This window comes from Schistocerca nitens, chromosome 3 (genome assembly GCF_023898315.1).
Source record: "Schistocerca nitens isolate TAMUIC-IGC-003100 chromosome 3, iqSchNite1.1, whole genome shotgun sequence".
Classification (NCBI taxonomy): domain Eukaryota; kingdom Metazoa; phylum Arthropoda; class Insecta; order Orthoptera; family Acrididae; genus Schistocerca; species Schistocerca nitens.
In genome coordinates, this window is record NC_064616.1 from 772,558,126 (window position 1) to 772,573,046 (window position 14,921).

Consider the following 14,921-nt stretch of genomic DNA (forward strand, 5'->3'; position numbering starts at 1 on the left):
CCATGGATAAAAATGAAAAACTAATTTTACTATTGTATTATATAAATATTATTCTATACTAAATAAAAACGTCATTGATGATAACATCCAGTCCCTGAACATTTAGGAAGCTTCTTTTCCATGACATTCTTGAATGTATTATGGAGCGGTCCATTTTTAAATTCGAGCAGTAAACTGCCATCACGTGCATATCCGATCTTCCTTGGTAGCGTTCCTGGACAGTTTTCATATGCAGAGTTGTCTTATTTGTGGATAGTCAAATATTCCTGCTTGAATTTTTCCGTTCTCAGCTCAGACATTTTTCCCTGTATATGCAAAGCGTGACCTGTTCTTATCAAAAGCCTTTACAAACTGCTTCAAAAGGCCCAACTTGATATGCAGTGGACGAAAAATGATTTTCTCTCGTTCAACTAAGGGGTCGTTAATGACATTCTTCCTCCCTCCGTACATGTTTTCTCTCTTTGGCCGTTTTTTTCCAACACTGTGATGTGTTTTGTCTCTGCTATTCCAGAGTCACAAGAAGCACTTTGCAAACCAAGGAGAAAGTTTACCATTCATGAGTCTAGACAAACCATCCAGTGATGTTTACGAGATTTAATTTTCTCAAAGATCAAAACTATGGGTTTATGTTCTCCTTTCATTTCCCTTGAGGGAGCAGCTGACATTGAATTAAATTTGTTACCATTGTGTATTAGTACAAATTTCAAACTTGCCTTGAATTGTTAAAAGAAAATCAACTAAAAAACATTCAGGAAGACCCATTTCCCCAGGAGTCCACTAATTTCGTGCGTAACACGAGATTGTCTTCTTGGGAGTATAAAAAATAAAAACGAAGGGCTTCCTGGATCAACAGGTCGTTACGACACCAGCCTGGGCAAAACCGAAAGATACGATTCCACATCCATTTGTTTAACATTTATACCGATTTAATTCGTATAGTATGAGATTTACGACAGGTACACGCCACTTCGTAGTATTTTCGAAATAGTATTCTTTAAAAATTTACCTGTTTATTGCGAGATAAACCATGAAGACATAACATTATGAAAACTGGTCATCCTACATATTTCACTTTACGGAAGTCAATATTTAAAAAGCATTGCTAACCTTAAAGGTTTTTATTGAATTTCATTTCATATATACAATCTTCAGTGTATTCCAAAACCGCAGTTAACTTCACCAGAAAATTTCTTCTTGACATAATAATTTAATACTGCAATATGTAAACAAATCATGGGACGTGGTGTGATTTTATATTTCTAAATTTTATTTCAGGAATATATAAAATTTCTTTTGCAAATCGCATTTTTGTAACCATAAAAAGGTATAATTTTTGCATAATTCACCACTGTTTGTAAAAACAGATGTCGTTATAATAATTATTTTGACAAAGGAAATTCTAGAACATTTTGGACAACAATTTTTTGTTATATAGAACTGTATGCATCCCAAATCAGATTAGACATAGTTGTTAGCTGAGTTGACTTTTAAGCTATTGTATGTGACACATAGTGTGTAATTTTGGCCGGCCGAAGTGGCCGTGCGGTTAAAGGCGCTGCAGTCTGGAACCGCGAGACCGCTACGGTTGCAGGTTAGAATCCTGCCTCGGGCATGGATGTTTGTGATGTCCTTAGGTTAGTTAGGTTTAACTAGTTCTAAGTTCTAGGGGACTAATGACCTCAGCAGTTGAGTCCCATAGTGCTCAGAGCCATTTGAACCATTTTTTGTAATGTTGTTGTTTCAGCAATCATGTGGAAATGAGCTCATTCTGTCTAAAAAGATGTTTTGGTGATGAGAATATGTTTTTTTTGTCTTGTTGATTGGTAAAAAAGTTGACACTAAGAAAAAACTGTGTATTATGTTTTACTATGAGTGACAAACTAATTGTGAAATAAATCAAGACGAAGTATTAAGGAATAGTATCTTCACAAGCTAGTAAACAAACTGAGAACCTATTCATACCCAAATTAGGCGAATGCTGCCGCTTCTCATTGAAACAAAATGAGTATTTACCTTTATTCTACAAATTGTTTAATCACATCTTGAAAGAGTAATTTTCTCATGACGTTCTGTTCAACTAAAACTATTTTTGGTAAAATACACTATATTCAGTTGTGTACAATAAACAGAGTAATATCAACAATAGACGTGGCACAACAACAGGAGTCAGTAAACAATGTAGAATGCTTCAGAATTTGGGGTCTCCATACTGATGAAAACTTGAACTGGAAGAAGCGTGTTGCTGAGTTTCTCAAACAGTTAAGTTCAACTCCTTTTGTTCTTCGTATAATTGTTGGTCTTGGAAACAACATACTCACATATTTTGCGTATTTACTCTGAATAATGACTCATGTAGTAATTTTCTTGGGACTTTACCAGTTAGGAATAAGGTACTGATAGCCCAAAAGCGAGCAGTAAGAATAATAAGTAATAATAAGTGATGTTCACACATGATCAATTCTAATTACAAAATGATCTAGAGAGAATTTCTGTATTGCGCGAAAAGTGGCAATAGGCACTGAACAGAGAAAAGTGGGAGGTCATCCACATGGGTACTAAAAGAAATCCAATAAATTTTGGGTGCATTTTACATCTACATCTACATTATTACTCTGCAATTCACATTTAAGTGCTTGGCAGAGGGTTCATCGAACCACAATCATACAATCCCTCTACCATTCCACTCCCGAACAGCGCGCGGGAAAGACGAACACCTACACATTTCTGTTCGATCACTGATTTCTCTTATTTTATTTTGATGATGATTCCTACCTATGTAGGTTGGGCTCAACAAAATATTTTCGCATTCGGAAGAGAAAGTTGGTGACTGAAATTTCGTAAATGGATCTCGCTGCGACGAAAAACGTCTTTGATTTAATGACTTCCATCCCAACTCGCGTATCATATCTGCCAGACTCTGCCCCTTATTACGTGATAATACAAAACGAGCTGCCCTTTTTTGCACCCTTTCGATGTTCTCTGTAATCCTACCTGGTAAGGATCCCACACCGTGCAGCAATATTCTAACAGAGGACGAACGAGTGTAGTGTAAGCTGTCTCTTTAGTGGACTTGTTGCATCTTCTAAGTGTCCTGCCAATGAAACGCAACCTTTGGCTCGCCTACCCCACGATATTATCTATGTGGTCTTTCCAACTAAAGTTGTTCGTAATTTTAACACCCAGGTACTTAGTTGATTTGACAGCCTTGAGAATTGTACTATTTATCAAGTAATCGAATTCCAACGAATATCTTTTGGAACTCATGTGGATCACCTCACACTTTTCGTTATTTAGCGTCAACTGTCACCTGCCACACCATACAGCAATCTTTTCTAAATCGCTTTGCAACTGATACTGGTCTTCGGATGACCTTACTAGACGGTAAATTACAGCATCATCTGCGAACAACCTAAGAGAACTGCTCAGATTGCCACGCAGATCATTTATATAGATCAGGAACAGCAGAGGTCCCACGACGCTTCCCTGGGGAACACCTGACATCACTTCTGTTTTAACTGTGATGTCACAATTTCGTCATAAATAATCCACCACAATTTGAGAAGAATAGTGATTTACACACCTACAAAAGTATAGGAAAAAATGTACATTATTAACCATTATTAAAGCAGTCAGTAGCTCACAAAGAAGTTCAATGCGCTGCAAAAGATTTTTTGATCATTTGCACAATAGCGTAATATGTCTGACAGGTAGCGCAGCAAGATTTAAATATAAATTATAATCGTCTTCCCTGGACAACCCAGTTCTACTTCATGGGCGAACTTCTCTTTAAAAGCCGGTAGCCTGAGAAAGGAAATATTTTTAAATGTAGTTGAGTGCGTATGACAAAATAAATGTGTTCATTAATGTAAACAGTCGTCACATATACGTACCCTGTAAACTGAATAATTCCATATCATTTGCAGTGCTCTAGGCAAAGCAGATCGCAGAATTCGTTTCGTTGGTAGAATACTAGGAAGTGCTCAGTCTTCAAATGAGACTGCTTACACAACACTCATACGACGCTTCCTAGAACATTGCTCTAGTTTCACAGTCCGCAGTGATAGACTGTAAATCATCGAGTACAGCAGAAGTGATATCTGGCGTTCCCCAAGACAGTTTCATCTATCTACGAAATTTCAGTCACCAACTTTCTGTGCTGAACGCGAAAATCTTGTTTTGACACCCACTTAAGTAGGGAGAACTAATGATTATAATAAAATAAGAGAAATTAGAGCTCGATCGGGAAGATTTAGGTGTTCCTTTTTCTCCGCGCCATTCGAGAGTAGAATGGTAGAGAAGTAGTATGAAAATGGTTCGATGAAACCTCTGCCAGGCACTTAAGTGTTAATTGCAGAGTAACCATGTAGATGGTGATGTAAATCCTTTCCAAATAGGACGAACAAGAGTGCTGAACATATACAGAGAAAGACAACAGCAATGATCACATGTTCGTTTGATCTGCAGGACAGTGTCACGAAAATTCTGGAGAAACTGGACTGGCAGACACCTACATACAAAGTGTCAGGAACTAGTTTTGGTAGACGAATTATGGAATATACCACAACGCCCCTACAGGGATCGAGAGGACAAGATTAAGTTAACTACAGAGAGTATAAAGGCGTATAAACAGTCATTTTTCTCGAAATTGTATGTGAATGGAAGGAGAAGAAACCCTAATTAGTTCAGTTGGAACTACCAAATGGTTCAAATGGCTCTGAGCACTATGGGTCTTACCTTCTGAGGTCATCAGTCTCCTAGAACATAGAACTACTTAAACCTAACTAAACTAAGGACATCACACACATCCATACTCGATGCAGGATTCGCACCTGCGACAGTAGCGGTAGATATACAGGGGTGGACTATGGATGTGGATATACGGGTGTTGGACAAAAACGTGGAAGCACTGCGAGAAATACAAAGCATTCTTGAACATAACTGCAGATAGTAGCCGAACCTGCTGGGTGCGCTGTTGTATTTGATCACGAACGGCACCTGTGCAATGCTCTCAATACGTTGCAAGTGTCAGTCGTGGTCAGAAGAGTGTCCGTGTAGCTGTAAGTGTGTTATGTCAGAGGTTAGTGAATTCATAAAAGGACAGATTGTTGATGATTTTGTGGTATTTGCTTCTGTTACCAAGTAGCTGAAGTGGTTAGTGTTTCATGAGGCACCATATCTAAGGTTCATACCGAATACAAAGAGAGCGGGAACGCGCCTTCTTAGTCACAATGCGAACAAAAGTGTGTGTTGAGTAACCATCGCAAATGATCACTGAAGAGAACTGTGACGAAAAATAAGAGGACCACAGCTATAATAGTCACTGCAGAACTCAATGTCGCACTCGAGTACCCTGTCAGCACCAAAACAACAGGAAGGGGTCTTCATAAGCAGAGAACTGCAGGCCGATGTGGAATTTCAAACCAAGCATTAGCGACTGCAATGGGTGTAACAGGAAAATGTGGTACTGAAGCCATAAAACCTTAAATATGGAGCAATGGAAGAAAGTGATTTGGTTGGCTGAGTCTTGTTTTACACTGTTTCCAATTTCTGCCCGAGTTAATATCTGGCATATGCATGTCCCAAGCCTACAATACAGACAGCTTGCTCCCAAGAGCGAAACATGGCGAGGTTTCGGTGATGATTCGGTCAGCCATACCCTGGTATTCCTCGGACCCCATGGTTACTCTACAAGGTCATATTACTGCCAGGCGTTGTGTGTCAATTTTGTCTGACCAGATCCGTTTCAAAGTACAATATTTGTTCTCCAATAGTGATCTGCAGCATACTCAATAGAACGCAATGTGGTCCTTTGGTGCAGAGCTGAGTGGAGGGTCTGAATCAGAGGCTCAGGCGGTTCTGTGACCGTGTAGGCTGCAGATCCTTGACTTGCGACCTCGTATGGTGGGTTTCCGGGTACCGCTTAATCGGTCAGGAGTCCACTACACACAGGAAGCTCCTACACGGGTAACGGGAGCTGTGTGGAAGGGACAGGGCGTTTTTTTTTAGATTAGTGGGACTCAGGGAACCTCAGAAAGGGCGTCCGTCTAAAAGGGGGCAGGTAAAATACAGTAAGTTAGTTGTAGAAACGATCGGTATGGTGGTTGTAAATTGTCGTAGCTGTATTGGGAAAGAACCAGAGCTCCAAGCTGAAGCTCAAACAGTTATAGGTACAGAAAGCTGGCTAAAGCCGGAAACAAATTCAGCAGAAATTTTTTCTAACCATCTAACAGTTTTCAGAAAGAATAGGTTAAACACAATTGGTGGTGGAGTATTTATTGCTGTCAGAAGTAGTTTGCCTTGTAGTGAAATTGAAATAGATAGTTCCTGCGAAATAGTATGGGTAGAGGTTATTCTTGACAACTTGACTAAACTATTAGGCCTAATTGGGGCCGGCCGGCGTGACCGAGCGATTCTAGGCGCTTCAGTCTGGAACTGCGCCCATCCTCGGGCATGGATGTGTGTGATGTCATTAGGTTAGTTAGGTTTAAGTAGTTCTAAGTTCTAGGGGACTGATGACCTCAGTTGTTAAGTCCCACAGTGCTCAGAGTCATTTGAACCATTTTTGACACGTAGTCAGCAGGGATTCAGAAAATATCGTTCTTTTGAAACACACTAGCTCTTTATACTCCTGAAGTAATGAGAGCTATCGACAGGGGATGTAAAATTGATTCCATATTTTTAGATTTCCAGAAGGCTTGCGACACCATTCCTCACAATCGTCTTCTGACCTAACTGCGTGGCTATGGAATATCACATCAGTTGTGCAATTGGATTCGTGATTTCCTGTCAGAAAGGTCACAGTTCGTAGTAATAGACGGAAAGACATTAAGTAGAACAGAAACAATATCCGGCGTTCCTCAAGGAAATGTTATAGGCCCTCTATTTTTCGTGATCTATATTAACAACATAGAAGACAATCTCAGTAGCCGTCTTAGATTGTTTGCAGATGATGCTGTCATTTACCGTCTTGTAAAGTCATCAGATGACCAAAACAAACTACAAAATGATTTAGATAAGGAAGTTGTATGGTGCGAAAAGTGGCAATTGACCCTGAGTAACATAAAGTGTGAAGTTATTCACATGAGTACTACAAGAAATCCACTGAATTTCGTTCCATGGCAAGTCACACAAATCTGAAGGGTGTAAATTTAACTAAATAATTAAAGGTTGCAATTACAAAATCATAAATTGCAATGATCACATAGATAATGTTGTGGATACAGCCAACGAAAAACTGATATTCAATGGCAGAACACTTACAAGGTGTGACAGGTCTACTAAAGAGACTGTTTACACAACGGTTGTCCGCCCTATTCTGGAGTATTTCTGTGTGGTGTGGGTTTCGCATCAGCTAGGACTGGCCGATGACATCGAAAAAGTACCAAAAAGGGTAGCTCGTTATGTACTACCGCGAAGTTGGGGAAATAGTGCCACAGACATGATACGTGAATTGGAGTTGCAATCATTTATACAAAGGCGTTTTTCGTTGCAACGGGATCTTCTCATGAAACTTCAATACCAGTTTTCTACTCCGATTGCGAAAACATTATCTTGGCACCCACCTACATAGGAAGAAATGATCATCACGATAAAATAAGAGAAATCAGGGCTCGCACAGAAGAGTGTAATGGCTCGGTTTCCCGCGCATAGTTCGAGGGTGGAATGGTAGAGAGACAGCTTGAAGGTGGTTCATTGAACCCTCTGCCAGGCACTTTCTTCTGAACAGCAGAGTAATCATGTAGATGTAGATGTAGATGCTGTGTTCCGAGAAGACATGGTTCGTGTTCGCACAGCTCACGTCGTCCAGGACTGGCTTGTGACCAAGAGATAGAGTTGTCGCATCTTCCCTGGCCACCACAGTGACAGATCTCACCATTATTCAGCCTTCATCGTCAAATTGAGAATGGCGTGTGCGTGATCACTACTCACTTCCATCTTTACTACCTGAAGTTGCCAATATTTTTCAGGAACAATGGTACAAGATTCCCCTGAAAACCGCACAGAACCTGTACTTCGCCATTCTGTGATGACTAGAAGCTGTTTAGAATTGTAACGATTTTCCTTCACCGCGTTAGGCGTGGTAAGATGTTGTACTTTACGTTTTTCCATATTTGTGTCGAAGCCCTATAGATGTAGATATAGACTACTGTTGGAAATGACCAAGTTACGAAGTTCCTCCTTCTTTCTCTGCTTCTCCAGAGATGGCTGTGTACTATAAGATTGTTCAAGCGAACAGGAAAGGTAGTAAATCCGTTTTGTGGCTATCCGACACACGAGAAAGCGTCGTAACGTTCCTGTAGGTACGCCTTCGCGTATCTGCTACCGTCGCCCCAGCCCGCCTTCCAACGAGCACATGACCACGAGCTCACAGTCTCACACACACACACACACACACACGCACGCACACGCGCACACACAGACACACGCGCATGCGCAATCACTACCACATTTCTGTGTTGGAGAATACTCCTTTCCTTAGACAAAAGCACAAACCCAGCGAGGTGGCGAAGTGGGAAGATCCAGGACTCACAGTCAGGAGGGCAGTGGTTCGAATCTCGCTCAGTGCATTTACATTTAGGTTTCTTTCTCATCATTCTCCAGTCTAAGCTTATGCTTGGAAGACTGCATTAAACCTAAATGTGGATGGACTGACTGAGATTCAAATCACTGGTCTCCGAACTGTGCCCCCTGGTTCATCCCACTTCGTCACCCCGCTGGGTTTTATTAACGAAATTTGGTGAATGCGGTGGATGCTCTCTTTGTAGTTTATAACGTTTTATCTTATCACGAGGGCCTTTGCATTGGCCGGTTCACGTGAAGTAGCTATTTTTGGTGTAGCCAACCCAACATGTTCGAGTATTTCCCAAAACTTATTCTTTCAGCAGAATCAAACAACAAATAATAAACAATATCTGCATCACATCAGCAGTCCACATTGTATTTTATGTGCGATGTGGCACAGCCACAGAGACGCTGGACTCTCGTTCAGGAAGATTAACAATTCCTGATGTTTCTCTAACTCATTTCATGCAAATGATGTTATGGCTTCTTGAATAAGGTTATGGCCAATTTCTTTCTACACTGCTCTTTCAAGTAAGACAGTGCCCCTTTGTAATAATTCTGATTCAAGGTACGATAAACTCTAACCTTCATTACCACAGAGCACAGAGCAAAAGATAATACTCACGAGTAAAAACATTATTATCAGTGTAACAATGAGCTGGCTAAAAATGCTATGAAATGTTTAAAATGCTCCAACTTTGATGTTCCCTACAATAATTGAATTAACTAGTGTTGACTGAAAACGATAGCATTAAGATTCGTGTAAAGTGCTGTTTATCTTCATAGCACCGGAGTGTTTTGAGCTGATTTTCTAAGAATTTGATGCCTTGAATTCAAACAGTTCATTAATATTTGCCAAGAAGTTCAAAATTCTAAAATACAAGATTTTAGTGAAATATATGTTATACTGTTTAAATATAAGTCCATGGATAAAAAATGAAACAATAATTTTGTTATTGTATTATATAAATATTATTATATCCTAAATAAAAAAGTCATTGATTGTAACATCCAGTCCCTTAACATTTAGGAAGCTTCTTGTGCATGAAATTCTTGAATGTATTATGGAGCGGTCCATTTTTAAATTCGAGCAGTAAACTGCCATCACGTGCATATCTGATCTTCCTTGGTAGCATTCGTCAACAGTTTTCATACGCAGAGTTGCCTTATTTGTGAATCGCCAAATATTCCTGCTTGAATTTTTCCGTTCTCAGCTCAGACATTTTTCCCTATACATGCAAAGCATGACGCGTTCTTATCAAAAGCCTTTACAGACTGCCCTACTTGATATGCAGTGGACGGCAAATGATTTTCTCTCGTCCAACTAAGGGGTCGTTAATGACATTCTTCCTCCCTCCGTACATGTTTTCTCTCTTTGGCCATTCTTTTACACTACTGTGGTGTGTTTTGTCTCTGCTATTCCAGAGTCACAAGAAGCACTTTGCTAACCAAGGAGAAAGTTTACCATTCATAAGTCTAGACAAACCATCCATTGATGTTTATGAGACTTCATCTTCTCAAAGATCAAAACTATGGTTTTATGTTCTTCTTTCATTTCCCTTGAGGGAGCAGCTGACATTGAACTAAATTTGTTACCGTTGTGAATTAGTAAAAATTTCAAACTTGCCTTGAGCTGTGCCCAAATACACGAAAATCAAGTAGAAAACATTCAGGAAGACAAATGTCCTCAGGAGTCCACTAATTTCGTGCGTAACACGAGATTGTCTTCTTGAGAGGATATAAAATAAAATTGAAGGGCTTCCTGGATCAACAGGTCGTTACGACACCAGCCTAGGCAAAACTGAAGGATACGATTCCACATCAGTTTGTTTAACATTTATTCCGATTTAGATCGTATAGTACGAGATTTACGACTCTTATATAGGTACACGATACTTTGAAGTATTTACGAAATAGTATTCTTTTAGAAATTTACCTCTTTAGTGCGAGTTAAACCATGAAGACATAAAATTATGAAAAGTGGTTATCCTACAGATTTCACTTTACAGACGTCTATATTTAAAAAGTATTGTTAACCTTAAAGATTTTTATTGGATTTCATGTCATATATACAGTTGTTCCCGTATATGACATGTACTCACAAAAATTGCAAATGGCATATGAGCTGTACAAAAACGTAATTCATTGTTTATCGGACAATAGTCTTCAGTTTTCTGCTTGACATAATAATTTAATACTGCAATATGTAAACAAAACTTGGTATGTGGTGGATTTTTATATTTCTAAATTTTATCACAGGAATATATAAAATTTCTTTTGCAAATCGCATTTTTGTAACCAAAAATAAGTATAATTTTTGCATAAATCGCCACTGTTTGTAACAACAGATGTCGTTCTAATAATTATTTTGACAAAGGTAATTGTAGAACATTTTGGACAACAATTTTGTGTTACATGGAACAGTATGCATCCCAAATCGGATTAGGCATAGTTGTTAGCTGAGTTGACTTTTAAGCTTCTGTATGTGACACATCGTGTGTAATGTTTTTGTTATCAGCAATCACGTGAAAATGAGCTCCTTCTGTGTAAAAAGAGGTTTTGGTGTTGAGACTGCGTTTTTCTTGTCTTGTTGATTGGTAAATTAGGCGAATGCTGCCGCTTCTCATTGAAACAAAGTACCTTTATTCTACAAATTGTTTAATCATATCTTGAAAGAGTCATTTTCTCATGACGTTCCATTGAACTAAAACTATTACGTAGTTCCAATAGCGATTTATTTAAATTGGGATGGCTCATCAGGGATATTTTGCCTTAGATAACCATTTCAAGAGCAAGAAGGGTAGCATACTTTTTCTGTTGTATGGTAACACGTAACTTTGGTTCCTTGATCCAGTACATTTTTGTTGGAAGCCAGTAATACAGAAGCTTCTTTTGATGGCTTGAGATCTGTGGTGAGGTATTAACTCATCCCAGTTTAAACCCTGAGGAATTAATGCCATACCCCCATAATCACTGTCATCGTCATTAGTATCACAGGGACAACACCAGTCCTCACAAACAACAGGTATCGGAGTGGCTTTTGATTCAGACGTTTTCGTTTCCCCGTAGTCCACAATCGTAAATGTTTTGTACAGGGTTTACAGATTTATTTCAAAAGACTTTACAAAGTCAATAATAAGTTTTTGGTTTCCTTTCAGCGTTTATTCTCTGCATATGTAGCTAAAAACATCAAGGTGATTTACGCAACTTCTTCTACTTAAACTTATATTATTTCTTTTCAAGAAACACAATAAGTGCAAAAAACTACAACATAGATGTTTCCTAACTGAACTATCAAGCGACACCATTCTCGCTCATCCCTGTACGGCCTAGCTCACACAGTAACCTCCAACTCCATCTGGTGGATATTCCTGGAACTAATTAGGAAGCAGACTGGCAATAGGGCAAACCTACAGGAACCAATCCTCGTACACGTGATTTAGAAGTGCAGAAACCAGAGTTACAAATGCTCATTCCATGGAGAAGTGCATGTTAAACAAGAATGATCAAAAAAAATAAGAGCGGATAGAGAAAGACTGATTTCACTTTTTGATTCAACGTCCCAACTGTGACTAAAATCAATTCTTAAATCCTAGGTATAAATAAACAGTTTGTTCTTGGCCTGTGTAATTACTTCATTGCTATTTGCCCCTGAGATCTCTGGTGAGTTATTAACTCGTCTCAGTTTAAACACTGAGGAATTAATGCCAAACCCGCATAATCACTGACATTATCATTAGTATCAGAGGGACAACACCAGTCCTCACAAACTACAATTTTTGGAGTGTGCTTTGTTTCAGACGTTTTCATTTCCCGGTAGTCCACAATCGTAAATGTTCTGTACAAGTTTTACAGATTTATTCCAGAAGTCTTTATATAGTCGATTGTTTTCAGTTTCCTTTCAGTGTTTATTCTCTGCATATGTAGCAAAAACCATCTACGTGATTTAGACAACTTCTTCTACTTTAACTTATATTATTTCTGTTCAACAACACAAGTGCAAAAAACTACAACATAGATGTTTCCTAACTGAACTATCAAGCGACACCATTCTCGCTCATCCCTGTACGGCCTAGCTCACACAAAAACCTCCAACTCCATCTGGCGGATACTCCTGGAACTAATTAGGAAGCAGACTGGCAATAGGGCAAATCTACAGGAACCAATCCTTGTACACGTGATTTAGAAGTGCACAAACCAGAGGTACAATTGCACATTTCATGTAGAAGTGCATGTTAAGCAAGAATGATCAAAAAAATAGGAGGGGATAGAGGATGACTGATTTCACTTTTTGATTTTTACTCCCCAACTGTAGCTATAATCAATTCTAAAATCCTAGATATAAAAAACTATTTGTTTTTGGCCTGTGTAATTACTTCATTACTAGGTTCATTGAGTACCTTAAAATGGCGTAACAATTATTAATGTTGATAATAGGTGTGCAATGCGCCAACATAGATTTGCCTTCTTCAGTCTGATGCATTAAATGAACAATAATTTATTTCTGCTAAGATAGTAGATTTGCTCTCAGTAGAAATAGAGTTCGAGTAATTGATCTGGCCACTCAGATTAAGGTAGTCTGTGGTTCACTTGAATCGATTCTAGAAATTTCTAGGACGATTCTTTGAATGAGCCGCAGACGAATTTCTTCCCCATCGTTCTCCCACTGAGGAAGTATTCAGTACATAATCATACCGTCGTCGTTGATGATTTGAGCCACAACGTTTCTTTTTGTCTCCTTCATCTTCGTTGCAGGAAGACTAGTTTCCTTGTTTAGTTAATATCTTTGGTGACCACGCTGTGCAATACAGAATGATGGGCTATTGAAATTATCTTCTTTCTTTCTACTGCTCTTCCCTCAACAAAAATTAGTTTCGTTGTGTAATTAATATCTGTGCAAAACCAGAACACTCCACTTCCACTAGCTGGGAAACAGCTGCAGTGCTAGATGACACGTTATGTTCTGAAATGCTAATTCGTGGGAAACCATTACTAGCTTCATACTTGCAACACCTGACAGCTGTGGAGATATATGCAAACATTCTTTTTTAATAGAAATCAGAATCCGCCGGTGGTAATAGTTGATGACACCCTTGTAGCACATTGTAAGAACGATCGAAAATACATTGCTGGCCATTGAAACTGCTCACCAGGAAGGATAGACTATAATGACATTTTACTCATAGTGCTTATACAGTGTAGTAGAAAGAATACGTGAATAAATCTGTAGGTGATTTGGAAGCATACAGGTTCCGAATTTTACACGGTCCAGTAACATTAATGTCACCACCGCCTGTGTTCGACGTCAACATGCAATAATCACTCAAAGATATGAAGTGACAGGTGACACCACCAGCAGAGTCGGGGGGATGCGGAAAACAGTGCAGTAGTTATCGCAATATGGAAATGGAGTGATTTATGTGATGCCTAAAAGAGTATGATCATTGGCTTTCGGGCCAAGGGAGGAAGTATTTCCGAAATGGCTATTTTTGTGGATTGTTCATGTGCCACTGTGGTTAAAGTATACTCCGCATCCAAACCTGGCATTGAGGCATCTATGGTGCTCCACGGGCCATAGATAATAGAGGTTAACGACGGCTATGGAGTTGTGCATATGGGAATAGACGTACAACTGCTAAGAAATTGACCACCTAGATGACCCAAGGAGGTAGCAACAGTGTCTCCTCAACGACCGTTCAGCGAACCTCGCTGTGTATGAGCCCTGGAGCGGGTCTCTGGTTCATGCACCCATGCTGACTGCAAGTAATCGGCGGCAAAGGCTGTGATTTGCACGCCAATGCTTCAACTGGCAGCCACTGAGTGTCTCGACAGCTGTCTTTTTCAGATGAATCACGTATTATGTTCCATAGGAATGTATAAAACGAAACACCCTGCAAACAGGAGGGAGCGTTATTATTTGGGCAATGTTTTCACTGGCTTTACCAGGATGAGTAAACTGTTCTCCCGTGTCCGTCAACCCCTCCGGATTAAACCTAGTTGAGAATCTGTGGGACCAGCTCGATCCCACCATGGAGCCTCAACCGAGAAACCTATCTCAGCTGGCTATGGCCCTGGAGTCGGCATAGACACAACATCCCTCTCTGTACACCTAGAACCTCAGTGACTCTTTCTACACGTCTCACGCTGCAAAAGGTGGTCATTCAGTCTTTTGTCAGGCGGTCGCATTAATAAGAGTGGCTCAAGCTGTACACAGAATTGCCTCTTCTGGTAGCAACAATGACTCTAATTTGGCTGGGCATTGAGTTGAACTGAGATTATATGAGTGGTATGGGTGCAGCACACTATGCTGCTTCAGTTACATGCCAATCGTAGTGTCAAGTGCAAGCATCCAAGTCTCT